This window comes from Thunnus maccoyii, chromosome 10 (genome assembly GCF_910596095.1).
Source record: "Thunnus maccoyii chromosome 10, fThuMac1.1, whole genome shotgun sequence".
Taxonomy (NCBI): domain Eukaryota; kingdom Metazoa; phylum Chordata; class Actinopteri; order Scombriformes; family Scombridae; genus Thunnus; species Thunnus maccoyii.
The window spans coordinates 31,870,846-31,891,526 of NC_056542.1; positions in this window are offsets into that span (position 1 = coordinate 31,870,846).

Genomic DNA, 20,681 nt, shown 5'->3' on the forward strand with positions numbered 1-20,681 from the left:
CAGGTCCCAAGGTTTAGCCAGCGCTGCAGGCCGACTCTAACAGAGCCAGGCTGGGTGCTCAGTCAACACTCCTCCTCGTGCTCCCTACACCTCACACACATACATACACACACACTCATGAGTGTGCACCACAGGCTGCTGCAACCTGTTGACATCACCTGAATGAGCAAAGAACAGAAACACCAAAGAATGTGTGCATATTGCATTATGCGATACCACTGGTTATTACTACTTTTGCACTCTTTTAGGAGGCAATGGGGGAGTTGTAAGCTTGCATCAAGTTGCGTGCCATAATCATTAGGATGACACAACATTTCGGCACATGCGTTCTGCCTATATCACTCCCCACATGGACTGTTTACCTGCATACAACCAAAGCCAGTTCTTGTAGAAATCGCTGGAATGGAAACGGAAACCAGAAAGCTTCCGATCCACAAATTCTTGTCCCTTGCCTAGATTCTGCATTCATATGCAGATATCTGTTTATAGAGATTAGCGTGCATGCAAGGAAAAACTTTAATAGGAAGACACGTTGAGAAGAACCAGGCTTTAATTCCCACATTCCTTACAGTGGTGCTGGATGCCAGGGTAATGCTATCTGGAGTACCTATAGGCTATCATTAGGCAATGTGTTTCTAAGGTGTTGAGGGACAAGCATGATAACTTCAGTTTTGTCTGAGTTTAGTAGTAGAAACTTGCAAGTCATCCAGGTCTTTATGTCCTTAAAGCATGCTTGGAGTTACGTTAACTAATTGGTTTCATCTGGCTTCAATGATAAATATAATTGGGTATCATCTGCATAAAAATTAAAATTTATGGAGTGTTTTCTAATATTACCTAAAGGAAGCATATATAAGGTGAATAGTATTGGTCCAAGTACAGAACCTTGCTGAACCCCATGTCTAACTTTTGTGTGCATGGAGGATTCATCGTTAACATAATTAACTGAAATTGACCTGACAAATAGGACTTAAAGCAGTTTAATACAGTTCCTTCAATGCTAATTAAATGTCCCAGTCTCTGTAATAGGATGTGATGGTCAGTGGTGTCAACTGCAGCTCTAATATATAACAAGACAAGCACAGAGAGGAGTCTTTTGTCTGATGCAGTTAAGAGGTCATTTGTAACTTTCACCAGTGCTGTCTCTGTGCTATGATTCACTCTAAATCCTGACTGAAAATCCTCAAATAAACTATTGTTATGTAGAAAGTCATGCAAGTGGCAACTACTTTCTCAAGGATCTTAGAGAGAAAGGGATGGTTAGATATACAGATGTTTCTCATCTCAATGGACATACCGCGGTAATGCCATGGCGGCAGTGAAGGGGGGTATAATACTTTATCAAGGAATAGCTGCAGTGTGCACCAACAACCACCAGGTGGCACATGCAAGCAGTCCAGATGGAGTGTCTGCTTGTCTCTCTGTAGGGTAGTCAATACAAAATGGTGACCATGCTTGGCGAGCATGCGACGGGGAAACGCCATGAAACTGTTTGGGAATTAGTCACAGCACTGTTAATATTTTCTGCTCAGCATGTACAGTATATTTACACATCACACAGTCTTAATTTCATAATGTTATGATATTTAAACCAACCATCCATCAACACAGTTTAGACCTCAATATATGAAAATGGAAATTTGCCCCCCTCGCCCCCAATATTTTTCATTGACTGGACATCAGATCCCCCCTGAAAGAAAGCTGTTTTGTTCTCCTCAAAATTCAGAGTTCAACTGACTCCAAAACACACTGGATGTGTATCATTCACAGAAAACCTGTCACGTCTTATTTGTGGTCATGTTCAGCAACAGTGAAAAGTAGTTGTGAGTACGGTGCCAAAGTTTTGGGTCCATCCTGTAGCTGTGGGCTGCCACTGCTTCAGCCCTGAATGTTTTGAGCATAGCCCTGCATATTTCTGCTCCTCAAAACTGGTATTTTAATGTAACAGAGCAGAAATTAATGTGGAGCGTTGAAGGGAGGGGGAGAAATATGATGCTGCACACAACAAGATGCATACAGGCCGTGGATGTATTATAAGATAAGATCAGTTAAGTTATGTTTATGGTGAGTGGAGCTGTTTCTGTCTCAAGTGTTTATAACGATAAGTGCGTCTTTAAATTGAGAGTGATGTGCACATTTAGGCACATGGCACAACAACAGCAACTTTGTTAACACCCAAGATCCAGATGCATAAAACTTTGTCTATTCATGACTTAAACTGTGTGTACACACAAAGCCAGAAATATGCAGACGCATTCTTTTCATCAGATTTATAAAGCTGTATGTACACTTGCTTCTGTTTTATATATCTCAGTCATTGTGGAACTGGGCGCACGCACACGAGCCTCATTTCCACTCCCACAATGAGCCATAAATGGGTGAAGACACGTCCTGAACCAGCTGTGTTCATATCAACATGATACCTGCTCTACCAGTCTGTACAGCTATCAATGAATCAAACCAGAAATAAAAAGTGCCGTTTCACCGATGTGTTGCACCGGTGAGGTACTCCAACAGCCAGAACAGCTGTCATTACACACAACTGTGTGGCTCTTTATAGCATCCATATCGTTAATTCATTACATGGACCTGTAAACCATCGTCAGCAGTGATATCTAAACAAACAATGTTTCACTGAAAGGTTCTGTCTGTCACCTTATATTTCCTCCCCACCTCATGATATCACCCTCAGATCGCTTTAGATGTGTACGCCTGGTGTAAAGAATGCGTGAGGCGTGCACATTCTGCTTTTATAAATACCAGTTTATGTGCAGGAAATGGCGTATGCATGGTTTTTGTGCATATGCATCGTTTATGCATCTGGCCCCAGATCTATCAGGATCTGACGGTAATTGATGTTCTTTGTTCTGCTACACATCTATACAGGTCAGCTGTTATGCACAGATTCCGGCTTTATACAGTGTAATTGTTTGTATTAAAGTAGATTTATGGATAAATACTGAGCTCCATCAGACCTGTCAGGACACTGTTATTTCAAGTAGCTAAAAGTCCAAGATATCTATTTTTCTTATAATTCTTCTAGGCCTATATATTTTTTCTCTTCTAGAATGTAAGCAACTGTAACATAACCCCATTTCATCTCAGGATCAATAAAGTATTTCTGATTCTAATTAGTACACTTAATTAATTGAATTCTTAATTGTTTCTTATATTTCTCAAATATGGCTCATGCTATCTTCTCATATATAGCTTCAGTTGGGCATTTAAGAGAAATAAATCAGACAAGAGGAGACAACGATAAGATCTCTTAGATATCACACTTCTCAGATTTGTCTCATTAAATTCTCACTCATCTCACGTTCTTCTCTTTACTATAACAAACTGTCCTATTTCAGGGCTTACAACCACAGCCCCCCACAACCCCCACTACCACAGTGAAGTCGGCATTCACATGAAAATGATAATGCGGCTATACAAATGTAAACCAGCCAATTAAAGTAGTAAGGGGACTGTGATTCCTGTTCTACATTTTAGAGCCAAAAGTCAAGTTTACTACTTTAATTTGGTTCATGATTTTTCAGTCATTTATTCTGCAGGGATTGGTTATACTCTTCTTCTAAAAGGTACTTACTCCATCTTAAAGGAATATAGTGATCATGCAAGGTTCTGATATTTACATACACATTTATCGCTTCCCAAGTTCCCACTTTTCTCTGTAGCCTAACTATAATGGACTGAATTGAGGGTGAATACCATTGATACCATTGATTTAATTTGTTCCGTCAATATTAGTAGTGTTAAACCGACTCCAAAACACTCTGGATATATAGGTATCATTCACAGAAAACCTGCTGCGTCTTGTTTGTGGTCATGTCGACAGAAACAATGAACAAAACAGCTCTGAGTGCAATGCCACACCCCTGTGTCCATCCTGTAGGTCCCGGGGGGCAGCTACTGCTCCGAAAAACACACTCTACCTGGAGTTTTTTGCTCTAACCACCCTAACCAAGTGGTTTTAGGCACCAAAACCACTTGGTTAGGGTTAAGGTTAAAAAGGGTTAGGGCTAAACCTAACCAGACCATTAAACACAGTGTCGTCACATAATACAACATCATTATTTTTTAACAAGCACACACAAAATACAAGATATTAAGGGCAAAAGATGAGGTAGCTTAACCATAAATAATGGCAGTGCATTATTACTGGATATCAGACACTGATAATGTTTATTACCTGACAAAACAGACTTTATATATTACCGAGTTCTTCTGCTAAATTCGGCATCACGTTTCATTCAGTAAAACTCTGATTCAATAAATCAGCAGTTATAAAAATGTGTGAACTGTGTCCTTAAGACAGACGAGCATTATCTGGGAAGCATCAAGTTTATTAACTTTCCATGGAGCTAAAATTAATACAGAATAAGGTTAAATGTTGGCAGAATGTTTGTTTATAAGAAATCATAAATGATCTTTTAGAAGAGTAGATGTTTACCGGTAAACTTGACTCTGTTTTTCTCTAGCAGAAGGAAACAGCAAGCGAGATTCTTCCAGTTTGGTGGAACGCCTTATCCTTTCAAGTTTTAGCAGTGTTTGCTTTAATTTGCAGGTTTGGGAGTTATACCATGGAGCTAACCTCTTTTGTTTTATCATTTTCTTTTTTTTAAGGGGAATGAGCCTGCAGCACTGTCAAAAAGATGATCCATTTAGCAGTTAGCATAAGTGTCCTCTGTTATATTGAGACATGGCATTGAATTCAATACTGATGGAATTGCTTCCTGAAATTTAGCTACAACACTATCAGATAAACATCTAGTGAAGACATTTTTGTCTAATGGTGTGTAATCCAGTAATAGGATTTCAAAGTTGTTAAGTAATGGTCTGATAAAACAGGATTTTGTGGAAAAACTATTAAATGTTCAATTTCGATGCCATGTGACAGAACAAAGTTGAGGGTGTGGTTAAAACAGGGAGTGGGTTTATTTACACTCTGAGAGAAGCCAATTAAGTCTACTAATGAGATAAACACAGTTGCTCTTTAATGCTGACAACGTTGTCAGCTGACCTGTGCTACTTCCTTGATAACGCATATTAGTATGGAATATGACAGCTACAGAAACAATCATAATCTGATAACATGGTCATAAAGCTGCTGATCTATTGTGTGCAGTACTTGTAAGGACTAGTTTTGAACTGAACTGAACGTGATAGCTTGGACTGGCCACAGACTGAATTACTGAATTAAAGACAGTCAGAATCAGAGCTGAGCATTGGGCCATATAAATGGTGATTTGTTCACTGCATATGCTGAAGTACGATTGCCAGTGATGCGTTCATTTACTGATGTACATACTGAAGTGAATTTGAATAGTGTTGCATTTGCTCAGGAAAAAAAGTGAACGGACTACAAAGTCAGTGATTATGAATCTTTGAACCGAGCTCAGCAAAGAGATTTAAATCAGCAGAGTCATTCATGATTTCCAGAAGTGTCCATTTGTTGAGCTAATGATGTTATGCTTCATTGTGATTGGCTCAGCTGTGTCAGAACTATAAGACTAGTGATATGACTGGCTGACAGTGTATTTTTTAATCATCACACCCTTTGATCAAACCACCCTGCCACCTTTAGCTTGTTATTGCGCTTGCACAATTAAAATAGAGACCCATGACTAAAACTACATCAAAACTGGGTGCCAAAGTTAACACTGATGTGCCTGAGTGAATGTTGTCTGTGGTGTATTTCCACCTTGAGCATGTGAGTTAGCAGGTGAGCTATCCAGTATCACAGTGATGTCTGACTGATAAAGTAGAAGGCTGGATCGGTGGGTTAGAGGCTATAACTCAACACTCGTCCCTTGGTGCCCTTTTGGCTCCCGCAGAGGATCAGGCAGGGTGGGAGATTGCCCTTTGGAGGCTCTGTCTGAGGCAAATTGTCAGAAGGATCGCCCACCTTTTCTATCAATTTACAGACCTTTTGTGCGCAGGCAGCTCTGCTCTCATTACCACAGCCCTGGGTTCACACGCAATCTTTTAGATTCAATTAGCTTAGATGCGCAGCAAAATATCGAAGGGCATTTTGCTCGAGCAAAGCCTCAAGGAAACTAGAAAAGGTCATGCCTCTGACTTCCTCTCTGAGAGGTACAGGGCGGTGGATGGAAGAAGAAATGTCACGTTCAATGGGCTAAATTGGCATTTCATTCCCCGCACTACTCCACCACAGTGACCAAACTTCATTTCCCTTCTGAAAATATGCTGCCTGGAGCAACCAACTCTTTTCATTTAACACTTAGAACTGTGGGCTTTTAATAACTCCAGTATATTGTTCAAAGTTTAGCACTTCATTAATATTCAAACTCCTGCTCGTAGCCATTCCTCACTGCAATGACACTGCTACAGTAAAGTAAAAAGTACAAAACAGGAGGTGCCACTCTGTGAAAACCTCTCAGCATAGTATAGTACAGTATATGGAACACCCAGCTGTGCCATTGAGACTGAAGCCATTATTTTTTCCTGAAGAGAATGTTCCCTTTTGACAAGGCATTTAACATAGAAATGCTGTATTATGCATGCAAATCAGGCAGCCCTCTTGTTTTGTGTGCAGGGCCTTATTGAAGATGACCTTGGTGGACGACAGGTGTTGGAGGGGGAATAATATGTCTCCTGTCACCTGCAGGTGACATAAAATTCCCAATTAAATTTTAGGATGTCTGGATTCATGTGAACTAAACAAAACGTGTGTGGCATTGGTGATAAGGTTGACTTTCCATTTTTTATGTAAGTCACTGAGGGTAAGCAAATTCACTATGTTACAGTAAAGACCTGAAGGACTGATGGAAGGAATCTGAGAACACTGGCTTATTGATGTGTGTCCATGCAAGTTACAGTGATGTAAAGCTGTATATGTCATTAGCCTGTATAAGGATACAATAAGGTTCTGAGATGTTGAGCATCAGTGGACATACTCACTGGCTAACAGATAAAGAAGCAATCAGCAATATTTCACCATGTTTATTTCAGTATGTGTTTCAAAGTTTTGATCATTGCTGGTGACCTCAATGTTATCTCAATCACTGCTGTGAGAATAAGCAGCCCAGTCCATACAAATTGGATGAGGCCTTTCATAATAATAATCTGTGCAATAGACAAGTCATACAAACAAAGCATATTCACATTACAGCGGAAAAACAAAGGTCTTCCACATGCATCGGCACAGTATTTACCAGTGTTTACAACTGCTGGTGCTGCTCCGGCTTAACTACAATGTAACGTTTCTACTACTACTACTTTCTACTATGTTTTAGACTCAAACAGTGTTTTTGTAACAAATGTGGAAGCTGCATCTGCATGCTGATATCTTGCCAAGAGAACATCTTTTTTGTCTTGTCTTAATATGAGGCCACAACACAAGTAGGTTACTTAGAGTTTGTCCATCTTTCAGTTCAAGCTGTGGTCCACAAGGGTCAGCGCAGCTCAGGTTAAAGTTCAACAAATTTTAACTTTCTGCACACACCCACACTCTGCTCAGCACACTGCAGCCATTCATGCCGAGCTACTGCAACACACCATACACACATACAACAATGATAAGGTGCATACGAAAGCTTTCTGCAACAAATTTCTCTATGCTTATATACAGACAGGTGACAAATGAAAGGAAAAATGATCCAGGTCTGAATGCTGGACCCCTACAGTGAGGGGATCTGGTGGCTCTGTTATGCTGTGGGGGGCATTTTGCTGGCATGGTTTGGGTCCACTTGTCCCCTTAGAGAGAAGAGTCACTGCAAATCAAAACAAAGTTGTTCTGAGTCATCACCTTTATTCTATGATGAAACATTTCAATCCTGATGGGAGTGGTCTCTTCCAGGATGACAATGTCCCAGTTCACAGGACATGCGGGGTCACTGAATGATTTGATGCGTATGAAAATGATGTGAATCATATGCTATGGCCTTCACAGTCACCAGATCTCAACCCAATTGAACACCTATGGGAGATTTTGGACTGACTTGTTAGACAGCGCTCTCCACCACCATCATCAAAACACCAAATGACGGAATATCTTTTGGAAGAATGATGTTCATCCTTCTAGAAGAGTTCAGAGACTTGTAGAATCAATGCCAAGGCTGAGGAGCCAAGCCATTTCAGGCTGCTTTGAAAAGAGTCTTTTCGGTTTAACTCCTAGTTGGCCACTGCTGTCAGCAAGCAGTCCGATATTCAGTTTCAAGCCTTGCTTCCTTCTTCCGAGAGAATTTTCAGTCTGAGTTTAGGATTCAGGCGTTGGCTGGCTTCTTGTAATCTTAGTTGAATGCCGACTAAAGTTTAATTTGACTACACTCAAATGTTTAGCGGTGAGACTTAATGTTACAAATAACACAAAATTGAACTAAACTTGTTTCAGTAAAATAAAAATACACATATATTTGGTTGAAAAAACAAAGAAAAGACACCTCTTAAGAATTTTCTTATGTGTTTTTTAATCAATTTTCGTATAAAAATACTGATTAGTGTAGCTTTAAATTAGTGCATAAAGTAACTGTTTCAAAAGGTGCATCGTTTTAATCAAAATATGCTACCTACAAGCCAGCAATATGATCATAGCATTTTCTAAAAGGACACTTCTTTCACCTTTCAGCTATTGCTGCTCTTAAGTTGAAAATGTGATGTAAAATTATTTTCTGCTAACAAATAAACTACCATTTTATGATAATAATGAAATATGAGCATAAGAAAGACTGTTATGTTGAGACCACTGAATAATTCATGGATATGTCAAGACAACATACAGATAAAATAAATCTCTCTTTTGGTGACAAAATAATTATTTGGTAATCTCAAGAAAATAAGCCCATTTTGTCAACATACACGTTTTTTTCTAGTGATCAAATCTTCTTTAACACTGTTCTCTCGTACCCTTTCTACACATCTATATTTGAACAAAAGATTGAATAATATCAAGGTTGCCTAGCAGCCACTTCACGGAGACCAGCTCCTCTTCCTGACTAATTACCACAGATTAAAAGGTTGGGAGGTACATCTGCATGAGTCAAGGAGAGTCAGATGAAGCTAAATGAATTGCCAAAGAACAGCGATGAAGAGGTATTTGGAAAACCTTTCACCTTCTCTTTAAGAATGGCAGACTGTGCCCAGACACTACTCAGCACTTATTCCTCCTCACTGGCTTTGAGAAATGTTGCTGCATGGAAGAACATCCCCCTGACAACAGAAAACAAGACATTCACTTAATTTCACTGATTTGACATGGCTGCACAATTGAATTGGTCTTGACTTCAAAGTTAAACCCTACAGAATATTAGTTTCATAGCAAATTAATATAACTGCTTTGGTAAGATAAACTCTATGTAAATTAACAATGTTTATGCCGCAAGCTGTCCAACATTTATCTGTCAACGTTTGAACAAGATTTCTCAGCAACTGCTGGCCAGAATTTGCAATGATTATTCATGGTCCTCAGAGGATAACGCTTAATGTTTTTGATGAGCCCTGTCCTGTCCTCTAGCACCACCACCAAGTCAAAACTGAGTTCACTGAGGATGTTCATGCTCAAATGTAGAACTGTTTTAAAGGGGAACTATTATGCTAAAGTTTCAAATATTGGGGTAAACATAAGTAAAAGTTATCCCTGTGAGGAAAAAGCGCAGGCTTCAGAATGCTCTAGTTTCCAACATTGTTTTCTACTTTACTCCACGCACAGCAGTTATGCTCAAGCAAAGATATTCCAAGCCAAAAACCTGTCGAACTACAGTCTTGGTAAATGAATGTAATGTACACATTCTTGTAAAACAGTCGACTTGAGTAGTATTTTCGGCATTTAATGCACTCCAGCATACAAATAACCAACAGTGAAGGGAGGTTATATACAGTCGTTTGGCCACAGCAAAATATCATTTTACTAGCTACCTTCAGTCAGCATTTTAGGGCATTTCCCACATGTACACCTCTTAACAGAAGCATATATAGAAAGATTTTTATATATAGATTGAAAGACTAAATCCACCGTTATGTCACACAGCAATAATGAGCATAATATTTAACAAAACAGAGATGTCCTGCTGTAATCTTTGTTCCTCAAGATGTTCACACTGTCCACTCTCATATTATGGATCAGATTCGGGGTTGAACATGTACGGATGTATTTGAGAAGTTGACATTTCGAGTAAAGAACGAGAAAGAGCAGTGAAATCCTACTATTGTAGTTTGTTGTTGGGGGTGAAGTGAAAAATAACATTTTATTTGCGGTGACAATGCACTCGTAAGTGCAACAAAACCTTCGCGAGTAAAAAGCCACTAAGTACTTCATCAAACCACCTGTTCAACAAGCATAAACATGTAGAAAAGTGATATTTTCAACTGCTTTGCCCGCAGCGTCCCATCCACCGCTGGTAAGATTTACACAACCACAGCACATCACAACAAAAGCTGTCTGTATGTAGCCTAACTGTTTATCTGAGTTTGCCACATATCTTAATGTTTGGCAAATTCTTGTAAACTGTAACTGGCTGAGACAAACCAGTACCTCCTCTCTACCAGCGGTACCTGCAGGCGGTGAATCTCATCAGCAGCAGGATGCTGCAGCTGCGCACACACGCTGTCCAGTGCCAGAAACAGGCTGTGATAACGAAAAGGAAAAACTATGAAATCAGGAGATTAACGGGAGTAATTACCAATAAGGAAAACAGCAGGAGAAAGGGTTAAAAGTAGGGAGACTCCTGCGCAAATCGGGAGTGTTGGCAGGTACGGATTTGACTGCCAGCGCTGGCAACATCCACAAAAAATCAGACAACTGGCATCAGAATTTAATTCAAAATGTAATTAAACCCAGATATGACATCCCCTTTTTCCAGATGAGCACAGCCTTTTAAACCAACTACAAGCGAGGGCCATTTCTCACACGTAAATACACTTCAGACCAGCATACAGTCACAGGTTATGTGTTAAGGTGGAGGGTAGAAGTATTTCAGAATTGTTTGTTTAGGTTGATAACCAACTGCACTGATTGTGTTTACATCTGTAAAATGCAAATCAGAAGCACATTGATAAACTTAATATTGTTAAATTACTTCTGTGTGATGTATTTTATCATTCTTTTGGTTTATACAGGAGGCATCATTTTATTTCCCAGTTGATATTCGGTATGTCAATATTCCATACGTAGTGACAGCTGCTCTGGCATTGAAACACAGTCTGAGGTTGTCATTTGGTTTCATTGGGTTTGTTTAAGTTTATTTTTTAACATTACAACCTGTTCACTCATCGGCAATAAAAAACAATTAATATATGTAAATTGATTCACAATTATTAGATATAGAAGCTTTAATTCTTGTAAATATTATGAAGCAACATAAAACTTTAACAAGTGGGATATGAAGATTCTTAAAGAAACCTCTGCACAGATGTGAAGTCCTGACACTAAATAAATGACAGATCAATCAGCTTTTCCTCTCCCCTTGTATTTTGATTCTTGATTCTTTTAATTAAATTATTTGTTTGCAATCAGGTTTTTTTCAGATATACAGGAATTTAAAGTAAATAAACAGGAGAGATAGGAAGTTAAATATACAAAGACCTCACCTAAAACTCAAGATGAGATAAATAGAATTACATGAAATACAAACTATTTTCACTTATTTTAATTTCTTTATCTCAGGATGAATCAGTTTGGCAAATCTGACTGGCAGCTGATTTATTGTCAGCATGCTGTCCAGCAGGTAGTGGGCGCTTTGCAAAGCCATGATTTTACTTTCAACATGGCACAGTAAGCTGAGCATCATCACTCTTTCCAGAAGTTATTATTTCTTTTACCACATTTTATTTGCATGATAACCACTAATAGTCGACATTAGGTTATTCTAAGGTAGTGGAATCCTTCAAACCAGTAAGCTGACTGCCCATACGCTTTGATTCAGCCTGTGATTCTCACATGAAATTGGACTGATGAACATCTCTTTATTGCTTCATTTGCCACATTTTGAACACCCTTTACAGATTTATTATCAAATGCATTTTGTGCCGACTCAATTGTCAGTGAAAGTCTGCATGTCTGCACTTGATTAGTTTCTGTGAAATGAGTCAAAGCGGCACTCTAATCCACCTATCTGGGAAGACTCCATCTTTGTGTCATTTATGTATATCAATTATTCTTTGCTCCCAGTAGCTTCTTTATCACCTAGAGATTATCAGAGTGACTCATCTAAAATGAATCTTAAGAAGGAGTGGCGTATTCAAGAGTTGCGATGGGATTTCCACAGTGAGATGCTCTGCAATCTTAAATGTGGGTGAACTAATTAAACTAATTGTATTCATGTGCATAAAAGAATTCAGCTCTTCCCACTGCGGTAAAGGGCAGTGCAAAGTATAGTCCTGTCAGACTGCATGAACAGAAATATAATGAGCACATTGTTGCACAGGCTGCAGCACTGAGTCGCTGCCTGTGTCCTCACAGCATTAGTGTTGACTCACCATATGGTGTTTTTTCTTGAGCAAACTGATTAAAATATGTTTTATTGTGATATATTAATCAGTAAACCATATTTCTGTAAACCCGCTGCTATACTGTGAAGAATAACAGCAGCAGAGAGTCAGGTGGGTCAAAGTGAGGGTGTTGGAGAAGTATACTGTGATATTGTGCTGTCTAGACACACATTCATTTTCTTATTCATGTCTGAGAGGAATTTAAGTTTAAAATCTCAGTGTGTTGAAATAATAGGGATCAGTCCATTGTAAGTTAATATAAGCGTGTGTCTGTAACCCATCACTTCATAAGTGTATATATGCAGACCGATTCATTGTTATAATGCATCAAACTACAGTTTTTATCTTGAGAACCGACATACTGCTCCACCACTTTCAACTTGTCTTATGCATATGACACTCATCACTCATTGTGCTTTAGGGATCACAGCCTGGATCACAGTCTGCAAGTAACCAATCACACAACCGGTCAGTCAGCCTCCAATTTGTATCCACGCATCAGGCTCAAAGTCTGTATACGAGCTTGTTTTGTAGAAACGATTAAACACTAAATATCTCTCTTTATTTTCAGTCAACCAGTGCTGCATGTTAAGTAAAACACAGAGCACAGTACACTGAATGAAAAGGATCATGCACTACAGACAATGTGTGCCGCTGTGCACACACAAGTTTCAGATCACTAACACAACACCCTGCTGCTACAGACCCAGACCTGCTTTTCAGAGGGCAAGTGACTGAGTGAAACTCAGCTCATCCTCCAGCCTGTTACACTGACAAGCAACAATAACGCACTGGTTTATATTGTGCATCAGTGCTGCTGCAATTTAAACACTGTTTTACTTGTGTAGACATAAACCTCGGCATGAGCGCTCGTGAGCCTCACACACAGTGGTTGTGTTCACTGTTACTGGTTGACATGGACGTCAACAAGATGCAGGAAGTTTTCTGTGAATAATACACATCCGGTGTGTTTTGGAGTCGGGTTAACACTGAACATTGAGGGGAGCAAATTAGCTTTCTTTCAACCTTGGTGGAATCTGATGACATTTACAAATATTAGGGTGATTACACACCTGGCTTTTCTGTTTCTGTTTTTTTACAGCAGTTGCTAAAAGTTCATTGTTTTATTGTTCATTCATTGTTAATAGAATATAAATAAAATAACATTGAATCATTGTTAGCTAACCAGAAAGGCACTGTTGTACTGGCCTTCCACTGCCATCACATTAGATACATGTACTGTATTGTGAAATACATGCAGGTATTGATGAGTATCAGCAGTAACTTCATGCATCAAAAAATGTTCCTGTAGCAAATGAATAGTGCAGAACAGAAAATATTCTGTATCTAAGTATCTAATGTGGATTGGTCACGTCTGTGTGATAAGTGATCCACTTAACAGGGATCAGTATTACCTTTATGTATCTTGACTGTCACTCTCAAATAAAGGCAAAATGCTTAAAAGATCTTTAATAAAAACATGTCACATAGCACAGTCTGCTATAGGTACTGATTCAAATCCATATTTCCATCACGCTGCCTGTTAAGGAACAGTACACTGCCCCAGCAGCCTGGAAATGGTGCCCCATTACTCAGTAACATTCAATAAGAAGGAAGTATCTGCATACATACATACATACATAAACAGAGGGTTGTGTACTGCTGTTGGACAGAAATTAATGGGTCAAAAATTAGCTGTCCAGCCTGTCTAGACTAATCTAGAACTGCCTTACAGCCTGCAGTCCCCCAAATCATTTTTGTTTTAAGTCCAGATCAGGGGTCTCATTTATAAAACAGTGCGTAGGATCCATACTAAAAGTGTACATGCACACAAAAGCTGAACACGGTGTGTGGCAAAATTTTTTTAGTATTTATAAAACTGCGCGTACACACAAATGCCTTTATAAATCACAGTCCACCTGGAAATGTGTGCACGAGGATCAGCCTCATACCCAGCCCTCTACACACCCACATTCAACCTTAAAGGGTCAATGCAAAAGTATTCATGAATATTGATGTACATGTGTTTCTTTTGCCGGACCAATCAGTCTCTCTGTCTTGAGAAGCCTGACCAATCAGTATTAAGGGTCAGCGTATGTGCGCTCTGGCAGCTGCAGAGAGCCGTGATTGGACTTTTACTGTTTTATTTCCCTGTTTTATGATTTCTTGAAGTTATGTGTGTAACCCAAAATAACCATATACAACTTCAATAAACATTCTTGTAGATTGTAAAGTCAGATATCTCTGGTTAAGTTCTTACCGGGGCCAGTTCCTAGTTAACCACTTTTAAGTTGTTTCTACACCATACACTCAATATGTAAAATACAATGAACACTGTATTCATTTATACCTCCTCCAAAATCCAGCATACAGGTGTTTCTGTAATTTACACAGTGAGTGCAGGGCCACGCGCATCCTGACATCATTCATTTCAGCAGCTGCTGCGCGTTCCATAACTGACCCTAACCTCTGCGCTCCAGATGAGACAGCGCTGATGAAATGTTAGATGGACTCTGATTTAAGATCTGAGTTGGTTTATATCTTTTCAAATTGAAAGATGCTTATTGAATAGTTATGGCTCACCACAAGCTCAAGTACAGATAACGCTGTTGATTTGGATGTTTATGATAAAGTGGATCTATGATTAATGTGTGATATAAAGTGAAATTAAATGTGTGAGAGGAATTATTATACAATCTGGCTTCAATTCACAACCTCACCATCTGCGTGGCTAATTTCCCGTCTCCAAAATGTTCGTACACATGGGTCAGAGTTTACGTACAGGTGCACATACATATCCCCCTGTCAAGTTTGTTTTTATAGATCACAACTTTTGCGTGGGAAGTGGCGCACACCTCTTTCAACCTCTGTTTTAATGATAAATGAGACCCCAGATCTTTAAGATGCAGTATCATTCATGTACTGAATATCACATCTGAAAAGCAGCCAGGAGAAATAATGAGACCCAGATGCAGGAAGCAGCTCACAGGGACAAGAACATTTCCACGTTGGCAATCACAAGTAAAGTAATACATTCAAAGACAGCACAGTATGAGCTGTGGAACTGCTGACTCCAAAAAAAAAAAAAAAAAAAAAAATGCGGCCACCAAACTAAAATGACAAATATGTTCAGTTGGAGGTGCAAGTTTCCAATAGATACAAGAAAATATTATTAGTTGTTTTCCTTGAAAATGTCATCATGGGTGTAGAGAAAACCTGCAGTGGAGGAAGGTTGATATTGAAATAGTTCTTAAAGGTTAACTTATATTCAGCATAGAGCATGGCTACCTTTTTACAAAGGTTAAACACTTGCATTATAAACTAACATGATTCCCACAGTGGCACAATGAAGGTACACTGATGGTAAAATGACAAACATATTAAACAACCTTGGGAGTTTGATATTGGGATTCATGCAAAATAATAATAAACACATTAACCCTTGTGTGGAATTCACTTTCTTGATCAGTTAATAGTAGGCTGATATAACTGGCATTTTATATCAATGCAGAAATAAAATCTTGCATGCAAGTACCTTTTTCATAGTAGTTGCAAAAATAATCGAGAACATAATAGATCATTAAATATTTACAAATCATATTTGTCTGTCCCTCTGCACAACTTCACGCATTGTCAGATTAACATAGATTGAAAGTCATTCATTCTAATGGAGGGTGAATGAGGGATGGTTATAAACGGTAGTGCCCAGTTGCATCCATCAGATCACAGATACGTTGGATTTTCCCAAACTCTGCATTGAAACCAGAACATCAATACAACCCAAAGCAGGACAGCCTTGTCCTAAACAAAATATTCTGGCTTTATTAAGACTAAAGAAAACAATTACAACTTTTTTTCCAACTAAAAGTTTAATTATCATAATGATGGGGAAAGCATATACTGTATATGCAAAGCTACATGTATTAAATATACTTTTTTGACATATCAGTGGGTTCTGAAAAGGATATTGATTGGATTAAATTAATAAGAATAAAGAAGATAATTTTAGAGTAGACTCTTATGAACATGGAAGAATAAATGAAAGCATTCTTACCATGCCGAGGATGATTCAATTCTGAGAAGAAATAAGTAGTATATCATGAAACAACGTACCAAACAGTTACACAGTAACATAATTAGCGATAGGTACAATTCATCTACATGAAGTAAAATTGTTATGAATTAAGATAAAAAGGGAAGATATAAAATTTGAGAAGGATGCTAAAGGCCATCGGAGGCCATACTAGAAAGAAGTTTTTCTTGGAATGAAGGCTAAAGGCCATCGGAGGTCATACTAGAAAGAAGTTTTTCTTGGAATGAAGGCTAAAGGCCATCGGAGGTCATACTAGAAAGAAGTTTAGGCTGCAATCAAAGCTAAAGGCCTTTGGAAGCCATAGTAGACAAAGGTTTAGCCTGCAAAGAAGGCTGGAGGGCTGTAACACGGGCTAGAGGGAAGCTAAAGGAGAGATGATTATGATGAATGTTAAAGCCAGCAGAGAGGAAGAAGACAGACATGGATGAGGAATAATTAATGTTATGAAATCGCAAATGAGCAACCACCACCAGCTATATGCACAACTTACCCCATGAGTCTTAGGGCTTGAGGGGTTTTTGAGCCGAGAGGATGACGTCGGAGTCAGGTAGAATTTAAGTGGAGTATGCTAAAGAGACGACCAGTGGCTCATTTGTTGGAGAGAAGAGGATGAAATTCGCTGCGTAGCCGCAGAAGTAGCAGCACCTATCCTGAGGCAGTAGCCTGGGCACTGCAGAGGGCTTAGACCATATTTAAGAAGCACTTGCCTGTTACTTGCCAAGTTATGAATAAACCAGGATTTAGACAGGGGATATCTATCAGGCATTAAAAAGAGAGAAGATGATGGGTCAGAATTTTCTGAGCTTTAAAAATGTTAACATGGAAACATAAGGACAGAAAGGGGTGTCAGTGTGAGCAATAATAATGGAACGAGCACCTTTTGTTTGGAATACTTAAGAAATAAACAGTAAAATTTAAGATGAAAGGTTAAGTCAGAAAATGAAATATTGATTTCGGGATTGAATAAATTAGAGGAGTCGGCGAAATCACCACACCTTAGAAACCCATAAAGGCCAACAAAATACAGTTGAGAAGCACATCTGCATAAGTAGTAAAAAGCCATGGTGGAGAATAGAAAGCATTCTGTGAAGAACGGAGAGTGTAATAGGCTGACGACTGTAGAGACTGAAGGGGAGATTTTAGCCTTTCAGCAACAAATGCAATGCAGAAATGTGACTGCTCTGCTAAAAATGAAACTCCCCAAAACACACGGATGGCACTACATCTGTGTGGGATAAGGAGCCCAGGAATATAAGAGGAAAAGTTTAATTCTTTCAAAAACATTGTGATCCCTTTTGGCCTAACAGTCTGTCTGTGAAGGTGCAGGAGCGCACGCACATGGATCCAATGACCTCTGAATTAATGTCAAGGAAACACTGGACAGTACTAAATACCCAGCCTTCTCACCACCAGCCATGGGAGGAAAATGGACAGAAACTTTGTTTTTCTCTTTAGATACATACAGACTGCCCAAACCTGGATGGGCCACCCTCCCTTCTTCTGCTAGCTTCTGTCTCTTAAGTCATAAGTTTTGGGAGAAGCTGCATTCCTCTTTATAAACATCTGAATTGGTCAGAAATGACACTAAAAATGTGTAAAAATAGGTATCTAGACTTATCTAACCAATGTTCACTTTTACTGTGTTTTAGAACTACTAATTAGATTGACATTATGGAAATTCAAACTCTGCTTCAAAATGTGTTAATTAAACACACGTTATTACATTTGATTTATTTGATATTAACCAGTGTACATGTATTATTTAGCTATGGTTCGAGTGCTAGGATAATGCTTAATAGATTTAATTACAGATTAGAAAATTAAGGTTTATTGATTTTATTCTGCATTTTTATGTGATCAATATTACATTTCTAAGTGTTCTCACTGTTTCATGATGTGTTGATGGCATTGATGACAGAATGAGTGAGTATTCCATTTGCAAGTGCATAATTTTCAGATATCTGGAATAGGAATAAAATTATTCCCTTTTAAAGTTGGAGGCCAGTTTTCTCTTCACACAAAGGATTAATTAGTAATCAATGTAGTCCCTCAAAAGGAGGATCCTCTTTCTCCACGTCTAGCGCCACATAGTGCACACAGGAAGTGATATCTAACTTGTTCGTGCAACTTCCGATAAGAGCCTGGTCCCGAGCACATCTGTATACCCGTAATAAAAGCCCTTCAACTGTGGCATGCCCTGATGTACGTAAAGGTGCGAGGGTCCGATTATCGCTGCCTGCAGCTTTAAATTTTTATTATGACTGAAAGATGAGAACTCCAAAAAGATTCAACTAAGAAGCAAAAGACTGCAAAGATGCCTAAGCCACAAGTCGAGCCATTTGACACTTGAATAACCTAATATTTTTGAAAATCTCCTATTTTATCGCATAAACTTTTTAAAGACTTAACCAAGGACTCTTCTTATTAGTTTAGAGCTCCATGCAACCAGCTCTGCAGACTGTCACTGAATGCACCAAGACTGAGATGCCTCTCTGCTGTGTGTGTGTCCACCACATGTCCTCAGCTAGTCTCAGACTGGATTCATCCTCCTGACAAGCAGTGAACCACAGCTGTTTCACTGAACATACTGCAACAATTTTCATGTGGCTGTTAATCTGGCGACCCAAGGAGTCTGCTTCGCCTTGCTCGGTTCCTTTCTTTCTGGGAAGCTCCTCATCATCAGCCATTCATCACCAAGGAAACAGTAGGAAAACCATCTACCATGCTTCTGTCTCAGAGTTGATGCAAGAGCTATTGAAAAATTGAATTTTTATTGGCTGTAGTTAAAGCCTTGGCCCCTCATTGTTTTTGACTCAATTTTGATAACATTCATTCATTAATTCCTTCATTCTTTCAGCAATAACTTGTTAATTTAATTTACCCATTCACTCATGCATCCATTCATTCATTCGTTGTATATATATATATATATATATATATATATATATATATATATATATATATATATATGCATAGTGTTTCCCATTCATCTCTGTTCCTTAGTAGTTAAATAAATATCTTGATTTATAGTGAAGTCATATTTGTTTGGTCCTTCATATCAGAGATGGAGGTTACTGTATTCAGAGTTCATGATTTTCAGATATAAGACTGATTAATTAAATAATTTTAATCAATCAGAGGAAACATTACTGTGCATATTCAGTGGGCCGCACAATGCGGAAGCAAATCTGGAGGCTAGAGACTTTTTTTTGCCGTATGCGCCAACCAAACAATTCCTATAGGTCTGAATGGGCACCATTTTTAGTCTGGTATCCAGCTGTTATAATATAATATAGCCGTGAGGAGAAAAGAGACAGAGGAGAGGGGAACCTCTAGTTTTGTTAGCCTTGGTCCATGGATGGAGTTCACACTTGGGTTCGAACAACCAAGCACTCTGGGAAATTGAGTTTCTTAAGGACTTCCTTTGTTTCTTAGAGTGTTGAAACATGTGGTCGGACTGTGAGACACAACAACAGTGATGCATTCACTTACTGATGCACATACTGAAATACATTTGAACAGTGATGCATTCACTTACTGATGCACATACTGAAATACATTTGAAGAGTGATGCATTCACTTACTGATGTGCATAAAGAAATCCCTTTGAACAGCGATGCATTGACTTAAAGGAGCTTAGTAAAAGTTCAGGCAGGAAGACTATCTTTTTGTATACCCTAGGCCTGTAGTTTTCTTTCTCATACCATCCTGTCATTCTCATCTCTCACGCATGCTCACTCTGTTTCTTAGCTGTCATTGCCTGGAGGCATAGATTGAGTACCAGCTGTTCATAGGCTGGTCACATCTATCCAATAGCCCAGCGACACACCTTAATTGTTAGTCTATCATCTGGTTGCTGATTTTTTAAATAGGTCTCTCTCTCTGAATTAGTCCAGCGTGTAGCTGTTATCTGTGCCCCTCCACCTCCCCATCTCCGCCTAGTCTCCACAGGATTATCAGTCTCATCAGAAGTCATCAGCCACCACCACCAGTGTCTGGACGCCATGGGGGATCAATCTTGCGGCTGCTCAGGGATGATGTTCCTGTGGAGTCCATGCACCAAAGACTACTTAGATCACATTTCTATATGTTATAATAAACACTGTCTTTTCTCTCTTGTCTCTCCTGATTGAACTGA